At 36.5% G+C, this 16,171-nt stretch overlaps 1 long non-coding RNA gene across 1 annotated transcript in view; it reads left to right on the forward strand.

Moving 5' to 3' along the window:
- Positions 1–12,442, forward strand: part of LOC116533180 — a 61,553-nt gene extending 49,111 nt beyond the window's left edge. Inside the window, exon 2 of the long non-coding RNA XR_004261135.1 lies at positions 12,167–12,442. This is a non-coding gene — a long non-coding RNA (uncharacterized LOC116533180). The remainder of the gene's footprint in view (positions 1–12,166) is intronic.
- The last annotated feature ends 3,729 nt before the right edge of the window (positions 12,443–16,171 follow it).

Genomic DNA, 16,171 nt, shown 5'->3' on the forward strand with positions numbered 1-16,171 from the left:
GGCAAAACACTTGCTTACCTCTATAGAGTACAATTAAGACAGTGATGTAAATCCTATATAGACAATTATTTAGTGTCTCTTTGAAATCAAACCTCCTTCAAATAACTCCACAAATCATTTCATTGAAATTTTTACTTTTCTACCAGCTATCATAGCAAGATGTAAAACTAACATCTCCACCATTTATAAATAAAAAATGAATAAAAATGAAATATAAAGATATTGAAAAAAGATATTTTTAACATATTGATAATTCAGAAAAGCAGATTGCAAAATAACATATGACATGATGCTCTTTGTTTGTGGTTACAAGCTTATAGTTTTATATCTTTATATATAATTCATATATGTATACTTATATTTAAATTAGACATACATGCTTCTGTTTGTCACATCATGAAGAAATGAATGACCAAACATTTAACTTTCATCACCTTCTAAGAGGTGAAATGTTGGAAGTGGAATGAGAAATTATAGATTTTCTCTGTAATTTTTGACATGTCACCATAAGCAATTACTACTTTTGAAATAAAATAGAAAATCATCAGGCCAGGCTTGGTGGCTCATGTCTCTAATCCCAATGCTTTAGGAGGCCAAGGCAGGAGGATCACTTGAGGCTTGGAGTTTGAAACCAGTCTGCATCATATAGCAAGGCTCTGTCTCTACAAAGAAATAACATATATTTTTAAAAAATTAGCCAGGCATGATGGCACATGCCTATAGTCCTGGCTACTCAGGAGGCTAAGAAAGCAAGATCACTTGAGCCTAACAGTTCCGGGCTGCAATGAGCTACAATTGCCCCACTGTACGCCAGCCTGGGTGACAGAGTGTGACCCTGTCAGAAAGAAAAGAAGGAAAGAAAGAAAAAGTTCCTCTAGAAAAGTAGGCAATATTTTTTTAAGAAAAGAACCTTTTGAACTGTTTTTGGAAAGTGCTTAATTTTTTGGACTCATGGTAAATTCTTCTTTTCAGTTTATTTCTTGATATTCAATAAGAGCACACTATTACAAAATAAATTTGATCTGTATTTAATAAATGAGATGACCTATTATGCATTCTGTTGTACTGTTTTTATATCTATTATTGTATTTTACCTGTTTTGTCTGTCTCTATAAATGTATTTGATATTTATTCCTAACCCTTTTTTAAGAAAAAGTATTTTTTAAATTTTATTATTTTGTAGACAAAACTAACAATTCTTGAAGTTGGATAATCCTAAATTACACTGGGAATACAAAATATACTTAATAGAAAGGAACTCTTGGACCTAAAATAAATGCTCCGAGTAATTTGTAGATGGTTTGGAACTGGAACTAATTCATATTGGTCTGGAGTGCGCTCCATTCAGACTTCATGAAACCACAATGAGAGCTACCCTATTTGGGAAAACAAATTGAAGCCTGGAAATTAAAAAGAAGTTCTTAGGTTAAAGGCTGAAATCTTCAAACTGAGATTAAATGTCATATGTATTCTTAATTTCAAATAGAGATGATAAAATTGTTTATGATCCATGATGCTCAATGGCATTAAACAGCTTGGAAATTATCTCATCCCAGAAGTCATTGTACAACATGGTAGCAAATGTCATTAAGTGCCATAACATCCAAATAGGTTGTTGGAGGGGCAGAATCTATTCATTTTAGTCCATCCTTCTAGGTGTCATTAATAGAGCTTCCAAATATTGCTTATTCAACTGAGATGTTTCTTTCCTTCATTTTTTGTTACCATATCAAAACATCCATACTGGTTTTAAATTAAGCTCCTACCTGTTAATGTGTACAGATTTCTCTCACTTGGGCTTTCCATCATTTATTTGGTGCATACTGGAAAATCTCAAGCATTGATTTTTGAGAAAGTGATAAAGAGGAATTGATAGATTCCTTGGATATTTGAAACAGATATCCTAAATTTGAAAAACCTCAAGGGATTAAACTTTTGCTGCTTCCTTGATTTCAAATTGTAAAATATTTAATGACCACTGTCTATTGTTTTGGCATTCTCTTAGGAGTAGTCCAATATTTATTTATTTATTTACCTTTTTTTTTTTTTTTTTTGAGAGAATGTCTTGCCCTGTTGCCAGGCTGAAGTGCAGTGGTGCAATCTTGGCTCACTGAAATCTCTGCCTCCCAGGTTCGAGCAATTCTTCTGCCTCAGTTTCCTGAGGAGCTAGGACTACAGGTGTGCACCACCATGCCCAGCTAATTTTTGTGTTTTCAGTAGAGACGGGCTTTCACCATGTTGGCCAGGATAGTCTCGATCAGCTGACCTCATTATCCGCCCGCCTCAGCCTCCCAAAGCGCTGGGATTACAGTTGTGAGCCACCGCACCCATCTCAATATTTATTTTTAACCATCCAAAGTACATAGGAAAAACAGGAATGATATTTTATTTATAATGGCATACATTTGTAAACATTCAGAGGATTTGATTACCTAAATTTGTGTGTGTGTAACAAAGTTCAGTTAATGAAGTCCTCTGGACGTGTGTGTGTGTGTGTGTGTGTGTGTGTGTGTGTGTGTGTGTGTATGCTACTTAATGAGAAAGAGGATAAAATAAATACAATTTTACATATACTAATTACGATTTTGTAAAAAACCAAACACACACATAGAATAAGAATTAGGAAAGGCAGTAATTATCCCCAACTGTTAGTATTAAGGATTAGATTTAGGATTAAGATATTTTTTAAAAGGTATTTCTGCATCCTACAAAATCGTAACATGGTCCAACTAACTTATTTAATTTTCATAACCACTCTTTGAGATAGTATTATTTTTGCCTTGATTTAGAAATTAGCAAGTCTAGTGTCACAGAGGTTAAGTAACTTGCTCAAGTTCAGACAGCTGGCACATGCTGGAGCCAGATGTATGCTGGGACATGATGGAGCCAGGATTTGAACCCAGCTTGCCTGACTACAAATCACGAGCTTTCAATACACTTTCTAGATAAAATAGGTTGTCCCAACAGCATTTTTGTCATTGAATAGTTCTTTAAATGATATTACCCAAAAAGATAATGTTAGCTCTGGTAAACCCGAGTATAAGATAACTAAATCTGAATAAAAACAAGCACATTAACATGTTTCTGATGTCAAGGTTCAGAGTTGTTTAATTTTATGTAATTTAATTTTCTTTATTCTAATGGTAGACTTTGCTAACAAGTTTATGATGGTCAACTTTGACCTTCTGGTTTCATGCTCAAAGGGGGCATGCTATTAAAGCCTGGGCTCTTGCAGCTGTGTGTCTATTTGGTATCAAATAAACTAGTGGTCTTCTGGTTCAAAGACCAATGTAGATAGACTAAATATTCCAAATGCCCAAAGGAAACAATTTCTTACTTAATGCCATCAAATTTATTTTATAGTTGTTGAATGCCTACTTCAGTTCAAAATGTGCATGGTCATCAAAGAAAAAAAATACTTGCTTTACATATGTTTGCTCTTATGAAAAGAGCTTAGTTCAAAGAACAAAAGCTCTAGCCATATAAGAAAGTTAACTGCATGACTATAACTGTTGGCCCCTAGTTTTCTCTTGGCAGAGTCCTTTTCAACTCTAAAATTCTAAATTTAAATAATAAGCCCCCCTTCTAAAATATTGTGTATGTATGTGTTTGTCTGTCTGTGTGTGTGTGTGTGTGTGTGTGTGTGTGTGTGTGTGTGTGTGTGTATACACATTCCACTCTCTGGAATTCTAAGCAAAGAGAATAAGCAGTAGTTGCAAACCACGCTCTTACCTCCAACATAACCCAAGGTCATGCTCTTGCCTGCTCCTCTGCCCTGCCTATGAGATACCCAGTGCCTCCGGTGGTCCCTTCCTCTGAGTCCTAGGAGCTTTAGGATAATTATCAGGGCATGTTCTTAAACCCAGTCTTCTTCTCTGACTACCTGCCTAGAGGATGAAGAAGACCAGGAATCTCAGCCTATTCTTTTGTCTTTCTGTAGCCCTGCACTGCTCAGTGATTTCTACCCTTGGCTCTTTTGTTCTGACCTCTGCTCTACCTGCTATTATTTCTTCTCTATTTTCTTCCACATCTTGCCCATTTATATTTCTGTCCCCCTTTTCCTTTTGCCCTTGGAGAAAATATTTTTTTTTTTTAAAAAAAGGTAGTTATGCTTGATTATCATATGTAGTCCTTATCTGTATCTGGGAAGAGATAAGCCATACATTTTTTAAGTTAAGCTAATCATAATGAAAAATAGCATCTACAAACATTGAAGCTCTTCTTGTTAGTGTACTAAAAGAGCCCTGCAAAATTTCCACAAAGCTTTTCTCCTCTTTCTTCTCTAATTCTACTTATTTTCTTTAAATACCAAAAGCATAAATAACTTCAAACATATCTCTTATTACATACGTCTATTCATTTTGCAACAGAATTGCTCAGAATTTAAGCCCTTTTATAGGTTTTGTTTTGAGTTAGCCTGGGAGTCTACATGCATTTAAGCATTTTTCTAAGGAATTCTCTGTTCTAGATCTCAATGAGGCCAATACAGTCTTTTAGCATTCCCTAAATCTTCAACAATAAACTCACAGCTTTGCAGAGTCTCATTCTGGTTCTTGGAGAGAATGTATGTCTTTACATATTTGCAGATTCATGTGTGAAACTTTAGATTAGCTGTCCGTCGGGAGCCTTGTGTTAATTACAAAAGGGAAATCAATGGGCCTGTGAATCCACCTTTTCCTGGGGTTGATTAAAATCCAAGAAGAAATTAAGACCACACTAAACAGAAAAACTACATGGGTGGGAGAAATATTTACCATGTATACACAACTCTCTCTCAAGCATATATAAAATATGTTATTTTTTTATTGAAGAAAAAAGATATTAAAAAACCCAGTGACTGATTTTGCTTCTTGAACCAAATCAAACATTTTGTTGTCAGAGCTCTCATAACTGCAGCCTGCAGAGGTCACGGCCTTAACTTTCTCCTTCAGATGGTCTGTGAGTGGAATGTCCTTACCATTAAGGCTCCTTTTGTTTTCCTTGGGAGGGTTTTGCTTACACTGGCAAGCGCCTGAGACGAACCAAGGTTCTCTAGACTCTGTTTATTAGGTTTTTATCTTCTTATCAGAGTCTTCCTTCTTAAATCATGTCAGCATTTTACCACTCTTCAGGGATTCCTGGTGTTTTATTGTCTATGAACTGCTTGGGGGGTGATTGGGGGGGGAGCTCGCCTAACAAATATAACATTTATATAATAGTAGAACCAGAAAGGATGCCGCGTTCACTTATTATTCCCACACTCACCTGACGCTTCCTCTCCCCCTGCCGGTGAGGGGCCCCCTGGAAGCCACTTGCCAGCTCAGCCCACGCTTATTTGTCAACGAAGTGACATGGCTTCTCTGTGGACAACCTGCCTTTCAGTCATTTCGAGTGGCTCTTTAAACCCATATGTACTTGCTTAAGCCATTTTCAATCATCCAAAGAGACCATCCAGTGAGTGGGCGATTGCTTTGAACTTGAGAATGTGATTGGGCTTTATTCACAGATGTAATCTGGATGTAGGGGGTCCATGTCCATACCTGCTCTTTCCTACCACATCGGATTCAGACTTTAAAATAACCTCATGCACAAGTATTCCAACTTTGTAGTCTAAGTACAAGTTTCGGAGGGAAGGTGAGAAAAATTGCCTAGCTGTAGCTAAGGCAGGGGTTTTATGGGGCAGTGGAGGGAGGTGTCGGAAACCAGGCAGCCAAGAGGAACACTCACTGCTGGGAAAGTGAATCATCTCTTTTCCCTTTCATTGCTACCCACATGACTCATCATAGTATTATGTTTTTAACCATAGGCTGATTATTTCTAGTCATACATGTTTAAAACAAGTTCTAAAAATAAAGTTAATCAGGAAAGAAAAAACCTTGTCAGAAAAAAAAAATCTGTATCTTTTCCCTGAGGTCATAAGGTGACTTTACTGTATTGCTATTAATGCACATTGTTTTCAGAATTGGTAAAAACTGTAAAGCAATGGCAGTAAAATAACTTCTAAAGAGGCATGGGGTTCTAAGGGAGTAGATTATGCTGATATGCAAATTATTTTAGATATGAATTAATTTTATTTATTAGGTTGGTGCATAAGTAATTGTGGTTTCTGCCATAGGTTCATATAAGGTGAGAGTTTGATCTACAAGGGGGGGATTATAGTTATTAAAGAGCATTAAACTGCTTTCTAATGTTCATCCATCCTTTCGAAAAATATTTATTGAGTGCTTACCTGTGTGAGGGATTGTTTATCTTGGAATCCCTAGTCTACAGGGACATGGGAATAACTGCCTGCTGTACACACTGGTCTATGTACTCTTGCCTTAGTGCTGTCCCTGAGAATATAAAATTCTCTTTCTAGTGATGAGTAACTATTTACCCCTACTCTTTGTTAAGATCTCAGGGTATGTTCAGCATTCCATGGCAAGGAAGTGTGAATTCGATGGAGAATCACGTGGGTTTCTTCTTTATTTTTTTCCCTCTAATGAATCTTGAATGACATTTTTTTTTTCTTTAAGAGCATTTTCCCTACTTATTAAAGCAATAAGTTCTTGTGGAAAAGTGCTTAACATAACAGTTTCATGACCAGCTTTCCCTTCCAGCTGATAACGTAGCAGAGAAAGGCGAACACAAGGCTTGGAAATTTGAGACTAAATACCCCTATGATTTTTTTAGATAAAAGCATGGCATGCGTATACCTATGTAACAAGTCTGCATGATCTGCAACTGTACCCCAGAACTTAAAGTATGATAATAAAAAAAATAAAATAAATGAATAGTAATAAAAGATATTTGAAATTTAATCATGAAGACTTAAATGCGTTTTTCAATTGAGTTTCTACTTAGTTTTTTTCCCCCTCAATTCTTTTATCATTTCAACTCAAATTTGAGGGACTCACTCTCTTCACTAATCCATCACTTCAGCTTCCTTTTCATGATTTTCTGACTTGATTACTCCATCTGTTTAGAGTTCCTGTTACTGCCTCAGCATCAACATAAGTTCACCTTCATAATTTATTATACCTTTGACAGAAAAAAATATGAATAAAAGCCTGGATTTTACTAGAATGTAAAAGATAATTGCTAATATAATAAAACACTTGGTAGGACTATGGCTTTCATGAAGTTTAACCTTCCAAGGCTTTCTAAACTTAGTAAAACTGTATTAGTCACCTCCTTGCTGTTACTATTATAATAATTTCTTAAAGATACAATGGTAAACTCAGGGTTATTTATTTTTTCATCATTCATTCAGCTACCGTTTATTAGCTGTTGTTTTTCAGACTCAGTGTTACGTATTAGAAGAAAGAAGAATTAAACCTAGTACTTACTTTTGTTATGAGATCCTCCTTCAGTTTCTTAGAGTTTTATTAGCATGTAAAGAAATACTTACAATACAGTAGATGAGAGCTGTTGGCATCACAATGGGGATAGCCATGGATTTTCTGGAGAAGACCTAGTCAAGTGGAGAGTTAGTTCCCAAAGAAAAAGGTGGAATTTGGGGGGGATTCATATTTCAGGCAGAGAGGTGTTATTCTTGGGCATAGGGAAAAGAATATGCAGGAACTGCCCTGAGGAAGGCACAATTTCCTAGTGGCTGGTGGATATTGCAGGGAGTGTTTGGGGATTATTCAGGGTTAGAATACGGTTTAGTTATGTGCCCCGCAAGGAGATTTGTGAGGTTCACCCCATCCCTCTGCATCCTCCCCAGTACAAAGGAAATTAATTTTCAGACTCTATGTGTTCAATTAGTCTTATTAATTACAAACATTTTACTACGTTTTGAGCTTAGCCAGGCACATGATCATATCCATTTTATCTGTTACTATTTTGTTAAGCCATTGCTTTTTATCTAGGCTATAAGAATAAGACAGCAAAAACTACCCTTCTATAATACAACCAAGTACAGTAGTCTCCCCTTATCTACAATTTTGTTTTCTGCAGTTTCACTTACCTGTGGTCAATTGGGGTCCAAAAATATGTCATCACTACTTGTGTGCTTTGGGGCCATGATTAAGTCAAAGAAAGGTTAATTGAACACAAGCACTGCAACAACATGATGGTCGATCTGATAACGGAGATGGCTGCTAAGTGAGTCATGGGCAGGGAGGGCAGACAGCCTGGATCTGCTTCTCCAAGATGATTCATGTCCCACATGGGATGGAGCAAGATGGCCCAAGATTTCATCACACTACTCAGAATGTGGCACAATGTAGAATTTATGAATTGTTTATTTCTGAAATTGCTGATTTACATCACAGTGCCTATAACTATGCATCGCTTTATCTCATGACATAGAGATTTTATCATTTCACATCATCACAAGGAAAAGGGTGAGTATAATACAGCACGATATTTTGAGAATAAGAAAGAGAAAGACCACATCCATAAACTTTTATTACAGTATATTATTTTCATTGTTCTATTTTATTGTTAGTTATTGTTGTTAATTTCTTATTGTGTCTAATTTATAAATTACACTTTATTATAGGTATGCTTGTATAGGAAAAAAATAGTACATATAGGGTTTGTTACTATCTGTAGTTACAGGCATCCACCAAGAGTCTTGGGATTTATATATATCTCTATATATTATACATATAACTATATATCAAACAAATAATATATAACGTATTATTATATTATATATATAATATATAATCTTGTATCTTATATACAACAATACATTATATTCAGTGTATATAATATAACATATACAACTCATATCCACCACAAAGTGAATGTCTTTAAAGTTTTCCAGCTTATGATATAGTAGTTGTCCCAACTAAAAATATAATTTAATATTTTAGTTGGTATAAAAGTAAACTAGAAGACAGAAACAAACTTAAGACTCAGAAGACAATGCAGAAGACAGAGCATGAAGAGATGGAACTTGATGAAAAAAGCTTCAGGTGTGATCACTCAGATTCTAATTTGGATACTAAAATATCAGGTAGCTTTCATCCACACCTGAAAGTCACAGAAATGCTCCAATGACATGAAGTTTTTCACATGTGCTAAAAATGCTGCCAACAAGACAAAGTGTTATTATTCTAAGTGAGAATAAAAAATGTTTAATGTATAGACAACTAGAATTATTTCTAAATTATAGGACAAAAAGTCAACTGTTCTTTTAGATAATAAATTTAAGGGAAACTTAAGCTTATTTTGTTTCTCAAGGTGAACAACTCAGAAATCTGTTACAACTCTCTCTATTTATACAGATATAGATACAGACATCTATATAACATATAGGCTAGTGGGACACGCTCATTGGTTTACATACAAACCAATGAGCATGGACACACTCAAATGCACTTTTGTGATTTTTCCATTAAAATCCTCAAACAACCATATCTTTCTCCATGTCCTGCACAGGTGATTTTGCAAACCTGGTTAAATGACACTTGTCAAGAATACAATCTGTTGGGAGAAAAACTTTATGAAAAGGCAAATGTAGTAATTAGTATCATTGCATCAGATCTACTGCAGTTCAAATAAAAGATGAAGAAATTCCTGATGAAGAACCATGTCAAAATTCTACATTTGAACTAGTTTCCAAAAGATCACATACTTTCACTCCAATTTATATGTTGTATGTTCCAATCTCATCTTTTTTCCTGCCCTGCTATTTCAGCCTGGTCCACATCTGCCATACTCACTCCTTCACATAAACAGATACATACCACTTCTTCACATTCCTTCTCTCACACACATACCCAAGCACACACACATTCCATTCATTCACACTCATACATACACAAATAGAAAAACATTATTCCACACTCACACACACATACACAGACACATGCACAGCATGCTTTCAGACATACAGATACACACATCTTTGGGACCTACTATTATATTATGCATTCCTCTAGGATTATGGCTTGGCTATCATGAATGTTTATTTTTATTTTTATTTTGTATTTATTCAGAGACAGGGTCTCACTGTCACCTAGGCTGAAGTGCACTTGTGTGATCATAGCTCACTGTGGCCTCAAACTACTGGGTTCAAACAATCTTCTTGACTCAGCCTACCAAGTGGCTGAACACTCTCACCCAGCTAAGAGTGTTTGGAATTGAAAGTGTGCAGAGCAGAGAACCATGAGACAAAAAGAGAAAAGTTAAAGAATAAAATTGACAAGAGGTGCCCATTGAATTCTCATTCCTTCCTCCATGCTTGACAATTTCACATAGGCCTGCAAAGATCAGTTCTTACGTAAGAGTGTATCAGAGAGATTCCCGCTAGAGACTCCCTTATCCCAACCTTGAAATCAGAGCAAATGCTATCTGCTAATGAAAGACACATGGAATACGGATCATGTGGAAAACAGTTTAACTTCATTCTCTTCACAAAATAGCAGATTAGAATTTTCCTAGGAAGAGTTTGTGTTTGTTTTGCTTTCTTATATTTCGTTTTCTAATTGTAGACTTAAAAAAAAAAAGAGAGAGACTAAAGGAGCTAGACGGCTAGCATGAATGTAAACTAACAACCACTTTTTGTATAGAGTAAATGGACAACATGTATTAGAAGTCTTTATAACATAAAGCCCACTGATTTAGTAATTCAGGTTTGTGAAATACAGACCAAGGAAGTTATCCTAAGTAAATAAAGTTTTGTATCTGATGCCCTTGTAGTGATCAATATTATGTTATTTACGGTGGCAAAAACTTGGATATAAGAAAATATCCAACAACAGGGAAATGATTAGTAAATAATGAAGCATCCTCAGAGTGGAATTATGAATAGCCATTACATTGCTGTCTAAATGTTTTTTTTTTTCTAGTAACAAAGAAAATGCACATAATAAAATTCAAAGTGTACGGCAAATTGAAAATCCTATATACAGACTGATCTCAATGATGAGACAAAGGCAAAATAAATAAATAAATAAAAATAAAAGATTCATGCCAAAATACCAGTGAAAGTCATGTGTGGGAAATATGATTGTGGATATTTTCTTTTATGCTTTTAAGTACTTCACAAATTTTACACAATAAAAATGAAATTTTTATAATAAAAACAAATTAAACTTCATTCTAGAAACACAATGGCATTGATTAGCTCTATTTATTCAGCTACAGTGGTTTCCATTTTCCCAGCAGTTTTATTATTTAAATTATATCATGACTAGTGTGAAACTCTTAGAAACAACACAAGTACTCTTGATATGCTGAAAACGTATTTCCTAGAAAAGCCTTGATGTTAGGAGAAAGTACATCAAATGCTGCTTAAAACTTGTAAAATCTAGAAAATAGGGGATGTTCCTATTATTGTTTGCAAGTTTTGAATATTCTGAAATATTACCAAAGTTATACCAAAAATTCTAACAGTAGAAAAAAACTATTACATTTATTTTTGTATCAAATGCACAGTATGCATATGGAATGGATTAATCACCTCTTCATTTACAAATCACTAGAGCTAACAAAATTATTTATGAATCACTAAGGCTAATAAAATTATTTTCTTTTTAGGGTGAGGTAGACAAATACTTATTAAGGGCCTACTGTTCCAGAATGTGTTAGAGCTGCTTTAAATTCAGAGGCTATAACCCAGAGGTAAAGAGCTCATCCTGTCAATTATACAAAGCTGGGTTTAGTTCTCAGCTCCAGTATTTAGTGTGACCCTGGGCAAGTAATGTATCAGGTGCCAAATTCCATTTACAAAACTGGAGGAACAATGGCAGTGATTTCATTTGAGCCAAAGACAGAAGAAGCCATTTGTGCAAAGCCTCCCCAGAAACACAGCCTGGACCCATCCCTGTGAGTCATCCAGGGAGGCTGAAGGGTAGGGTACAGGTGGGAATGGAAGAGGCAGCAGGTGACATTAGGCAGGAGGGCACTAGATTGAATGCCACTGGTTTCAATTTTATCCTGAGGGCACCAGGACATCATTGACTGGATGAAGTGAGAGAGATATGCTTTTTAAGCATTTCTGGAATTACAGTGCAGGGTGCTGAAAACTGCTCGATTAAATGGCCAAGAATACATGTATCTTGTTGTAGGTCATAACTACATAGGATGATATGTTATAAAACGTACAAAAAATCTTTAAGGCAGCCTTTTTGATCTCCTGGGTACTGGGGAAATGGGGAAGGGTCCTGTCCCTGGCTTCATGTTTTCCTGTGGATGGAAGCCCCGTGGCAAAGCTATCTAGTCTTTTCCCTCGCTCTCTTCTTCCCAGGGGTGAAACTGATTTACCTGATGAATGATGAGCCTGGCAGGAGTAATTGAGCCCACCTGGCTCAGCTGCTTCCTGGTTTTCCGGCAAAGGACTTACACTCTACTGACCTGGCAGTTCACTTAGCAGAGAAGGCCTTGTCCTCACCAGAAACTCCCTGGTTTCCAGTGCTGTCTGTCACAGAGTGGTGAGTTGAATTTGGAGAAGAGCCACTTGGCTACCAGACCTAAGGCAGCCTTCTCCCATCTAACCGGAATAAAGGTAATATTTTGACCTCCAGCTATGCACTTCCTAAGTTTGCTCAGAATTAGCCCTCCACAAACCCCCACAATGGCTCTAAGAGCAAACTCTGTATCAGGAACTTCGATTTTGAAGGTGCTTAGCACAGAATTAATATGTTTCACTAGTAGAGCATACAGCTCTTTTTTTTTTTTTGAGAAGGAGTTTTGCTCTGTTGCTCAGGCTGGAGTGCAATGGCACAATCTTGGCTCATTGCCACCTCCACCTCTCAGGTTCAAGTGATTCTCCTGCCTCAGCCTCTTGAGTAGCTGAGATTACAGGCATCTGCCATCATGCCCAGGTAATTTTTGCATTTTTATAGAGATGAGATTTCACCATGTTGGCCAGGCTAGTCTTGAACTCCTGACCTTAGGTGTTCAGCCCTCTTTGGCCTCCCAAAGTGCTGGGATTACAGGCTTTAGCCACTGTGCCCAACCAAGAACAGCATTATAATACTGGTTAGAGAAAACATAACAGCTGCCTTATATGCCAGATATATTGCAATATGGCCATATGATTCTCTTTTGAGGGATGAGATAGGATTCATTTTCCATCTAAATCCATGTAATGATGAGCTGTGAGAGTAGACGGGCCTTCTGAATATAGGAAAATACCACTGGGCAGAGCTGTCTTGTTTTTGCTTGCCATTAAAAGGCTGTCAATTTGCAACAACAGGATGGCTAAAAGGCCCCCGATGTCATCAGACATTATTCTAGCATCAGCCAAGGAATATCGGTCAATTTTGTTCATAATGACCACAGTGTTTCACTTCTCTAGAAAGATATGCTGGAGCTTATGGAATTTTTACTAATGTAATTATTCTGTTTGCTATGCATTAATGCCCAGTGGATGAACAAAAGATCAAGTTATTTTGCCAACTTCATAATCAACAGTGAAAAAGTAACCACTGTTTTGAGACTAGTACCAAAGTTGATTCAGCAAGGCATGACCTTAGTTCTTAAGGGTTTTTTTTTCTTATTATATGGCATTTCAGCCATGGAGAAACACTATGGACATCTTACAAAGTTATGCTGTAATCAACATAATAAGGAATTTTGGGGGTCATTTAGAGAATTGGGAATTACTCAAGGGAGTTTCTTCTGTAGAATTAGTTTAGTAGCATTGCAGGAATAAATGGACTGAACAAATCACTTCTAAAACAGGACACTTACACCAAATTTCCAAACTATTTTGTCACATTGAATTTCTATGGTAAACAGCAAACAACCAAACCAACCAATAAGATTTCAGTGACTGAGAAGTGTACATTTCCCAATTCTCTAACCTGACACTGGAGATTCTTTCTCTTTCCACATTAACAGGTTTTGTATTTCTAAGTGACATGATGAAGCACATTAAATTGTCATTATGCTCCTGGCTTCAATCTACCAAATTTGGGAAGAACAAATTATATTCTTTATCTGTCTTGCTTAGGGATTACTTAAAAAATCAATTGGTCCTTTATCTAGAATAACAAGAATACATATACACATAAAAAAGACACATTTTTAAAGAAACAGCCAGAAAACTTACCTTTTTTCCAAACCTTCATCAATTCTTTAATTTTTCCGTTTCAAGGCTATGACATTTCATAATAAAAACAGTCTTAAACAGCTGCGAAGAATTCGGACACCTACAATAGCATAGCACCGTGTTTCAGTAATTTAGCAAGGGCATGATTAATTCAATAATGGCACTACCAAACAAAAATGACTCTTTTATTCCAATTACTCTTTTATTCCAAATACAAATGGTTGTCTATCATCCTTATTAATTATTGTTATTATATTATAATAAGAATATTTGATGGATTGTGGATGGTTAGGAGGTGAGCTGTGTTCTTTCCCTCATTCAAATACAGATGCTTTCTTTCTTCCATGAAGGTTGTCTCTACACAATGTTTTTGGTATACCTCTTTTGCAACAAATGAATTTGCTTACAGGTAGAAAATATTGCTTTACTACTCAAAGGGTCTACAGATTTCGGACAGAGTCATGTTGCACTCCTTATATTTCTTCAAAGTTATGACCACTCTGACTTGTAATTGTGTATGTTGTGTTCCCTCTCCCTAAAACATTCTTCACTCTCTCCTCTATCTAATCTCTTTTTGTCTAGATCGCTCCTATCTCATCTGCAGGCATTAGCTCAGATATCACCTTCCTTCTTTCTACACACTGTGTTAATTTGCCCTCATACACAATCTCACAGCATCACCTGTGAAACTTACAGAGCAATTGCTGGTACTCATGTTGAGTCACTACCTTCTTTGGGAGGAGAAAGCTATTATCATAGTTACCTTAGCACCTGTATTGGGTCCTCTCAGCTTCACCTGTGTTCAGAGCCTTTGGCTACTTATCTCAGCTAGCAATGGAGAGACCACTTGTGGGAGGACTCTTCTAGGCATTGCAGAGGCACAACCTCACTTCATACCTATCCTTCACCAAGTCTTCATTACTGAGGCTGATACATATCCAAAAATGCAGGAGAATTAGCACTCTGTGTGGCCAACTTGTGTCCAATGGAAGACCCAAGCCAATGGATTAAAGTCTTCTTTCTTCTTCTAGATGTTACTATTCCTAGCCACAGCCATTTAAGGAACTTCTTGGAAAGCAGTTATGCAAGATCAGTTAATAGCTAGCTCCGTAAGAAACCCTAATATGGATTCTTCTTCTTTACCCCTATGTTTTCTTTTTCTCTCATTTTTGCTTTCCTAGGATTGTGCTTCATAAGAAAGGGGGCACATTAAGCCATTGTCTGAGGCTCTGTCTCCTGAGGAACCCAGGCTATGGCAGGCAGTAAATAGGATATAGTAGTTGTTGAATGAAGAGTTGTTAACTAAATTAATAGATACTTCTAGAATCAAAAATATCTTGTTAAATATTTGTTGGTAGTTCAGAATCTCATACAGTGAATGCAGGGGAAGAAATGACTCAGTCTGCTGGGCACAGTGGCTCATGTCTATAATCCTAACACCTAGGGAGACTGAGGCAGGCAGGTCACTTGAGCCCAGGAGTTCCAGTCCAGCCTGGGCAACACGGTGAAATCCCGTCTTTTAAAAAAAAAAGCAAAGTGTGGTGGCTGGTGCCTGTAGTCCCAGCTACTCAGGAGGCTGAGGTAGGATGATCACTTAAGTCTGGGAGGTCAAGGCTGCAATGAGCCATGATTGTGCCATGGCATTCCATCCTGTGTAAGTGATAAAGTGAGACCCTGTCTCAAAAACAAACAACAAAAAAAGCAACTAGACTTAGTCTTAGAATTATCTAACCTCGAATGTATGATTGCCAGCATGAAATTTCATGTAGGTATACTATATACCTACAGATAGTGCTTTACGCCTTGAAAATTTACAAAAGAAAAATAGTTGGTAATTCTTAACCTCATCTGATACTTTCCTTAGGAGACCCAAAGGGTTTGAAGTGCAATTTGACATAACACTTGGATATCAAACATATGATAGAGAGTAGGTTACTGGTATGAAAAGACACGGGGAGACATGAGTGTGGTTTTAGTCACTTCCTTACCCACTAACAGCATGAACCTGGTCATGTCAGCTAAATATTTTGAGATATGGTATGCTTACCTACAAAGTGAAATTTATCTTTCTCAATCTAAACGATACTGTGTCTTCATAAACTAGATCTATTACCAAAATTCCAAGTCAAGTGAGAATGTGAGAAAAACAGAATACAAATGTCTGAATTGTAAATTTCTAAGGGGACTAATCAGAGG

This window comes from Sapajus apella, unplaced genomic scaffold, assembly GCF_009761245.1.
Source record: "Sapajus apella isolate SASKATOON/1434 unplaced genomic scaffold, GSC_monkey_1.0 scaffold80, whole genome shotgun sequence".
Lineage (NCBI taxonomy): Eukaryota > Metazoa > Chordata > Mammalia > Primates > Cebidae > Sapajus > Sapajus apella.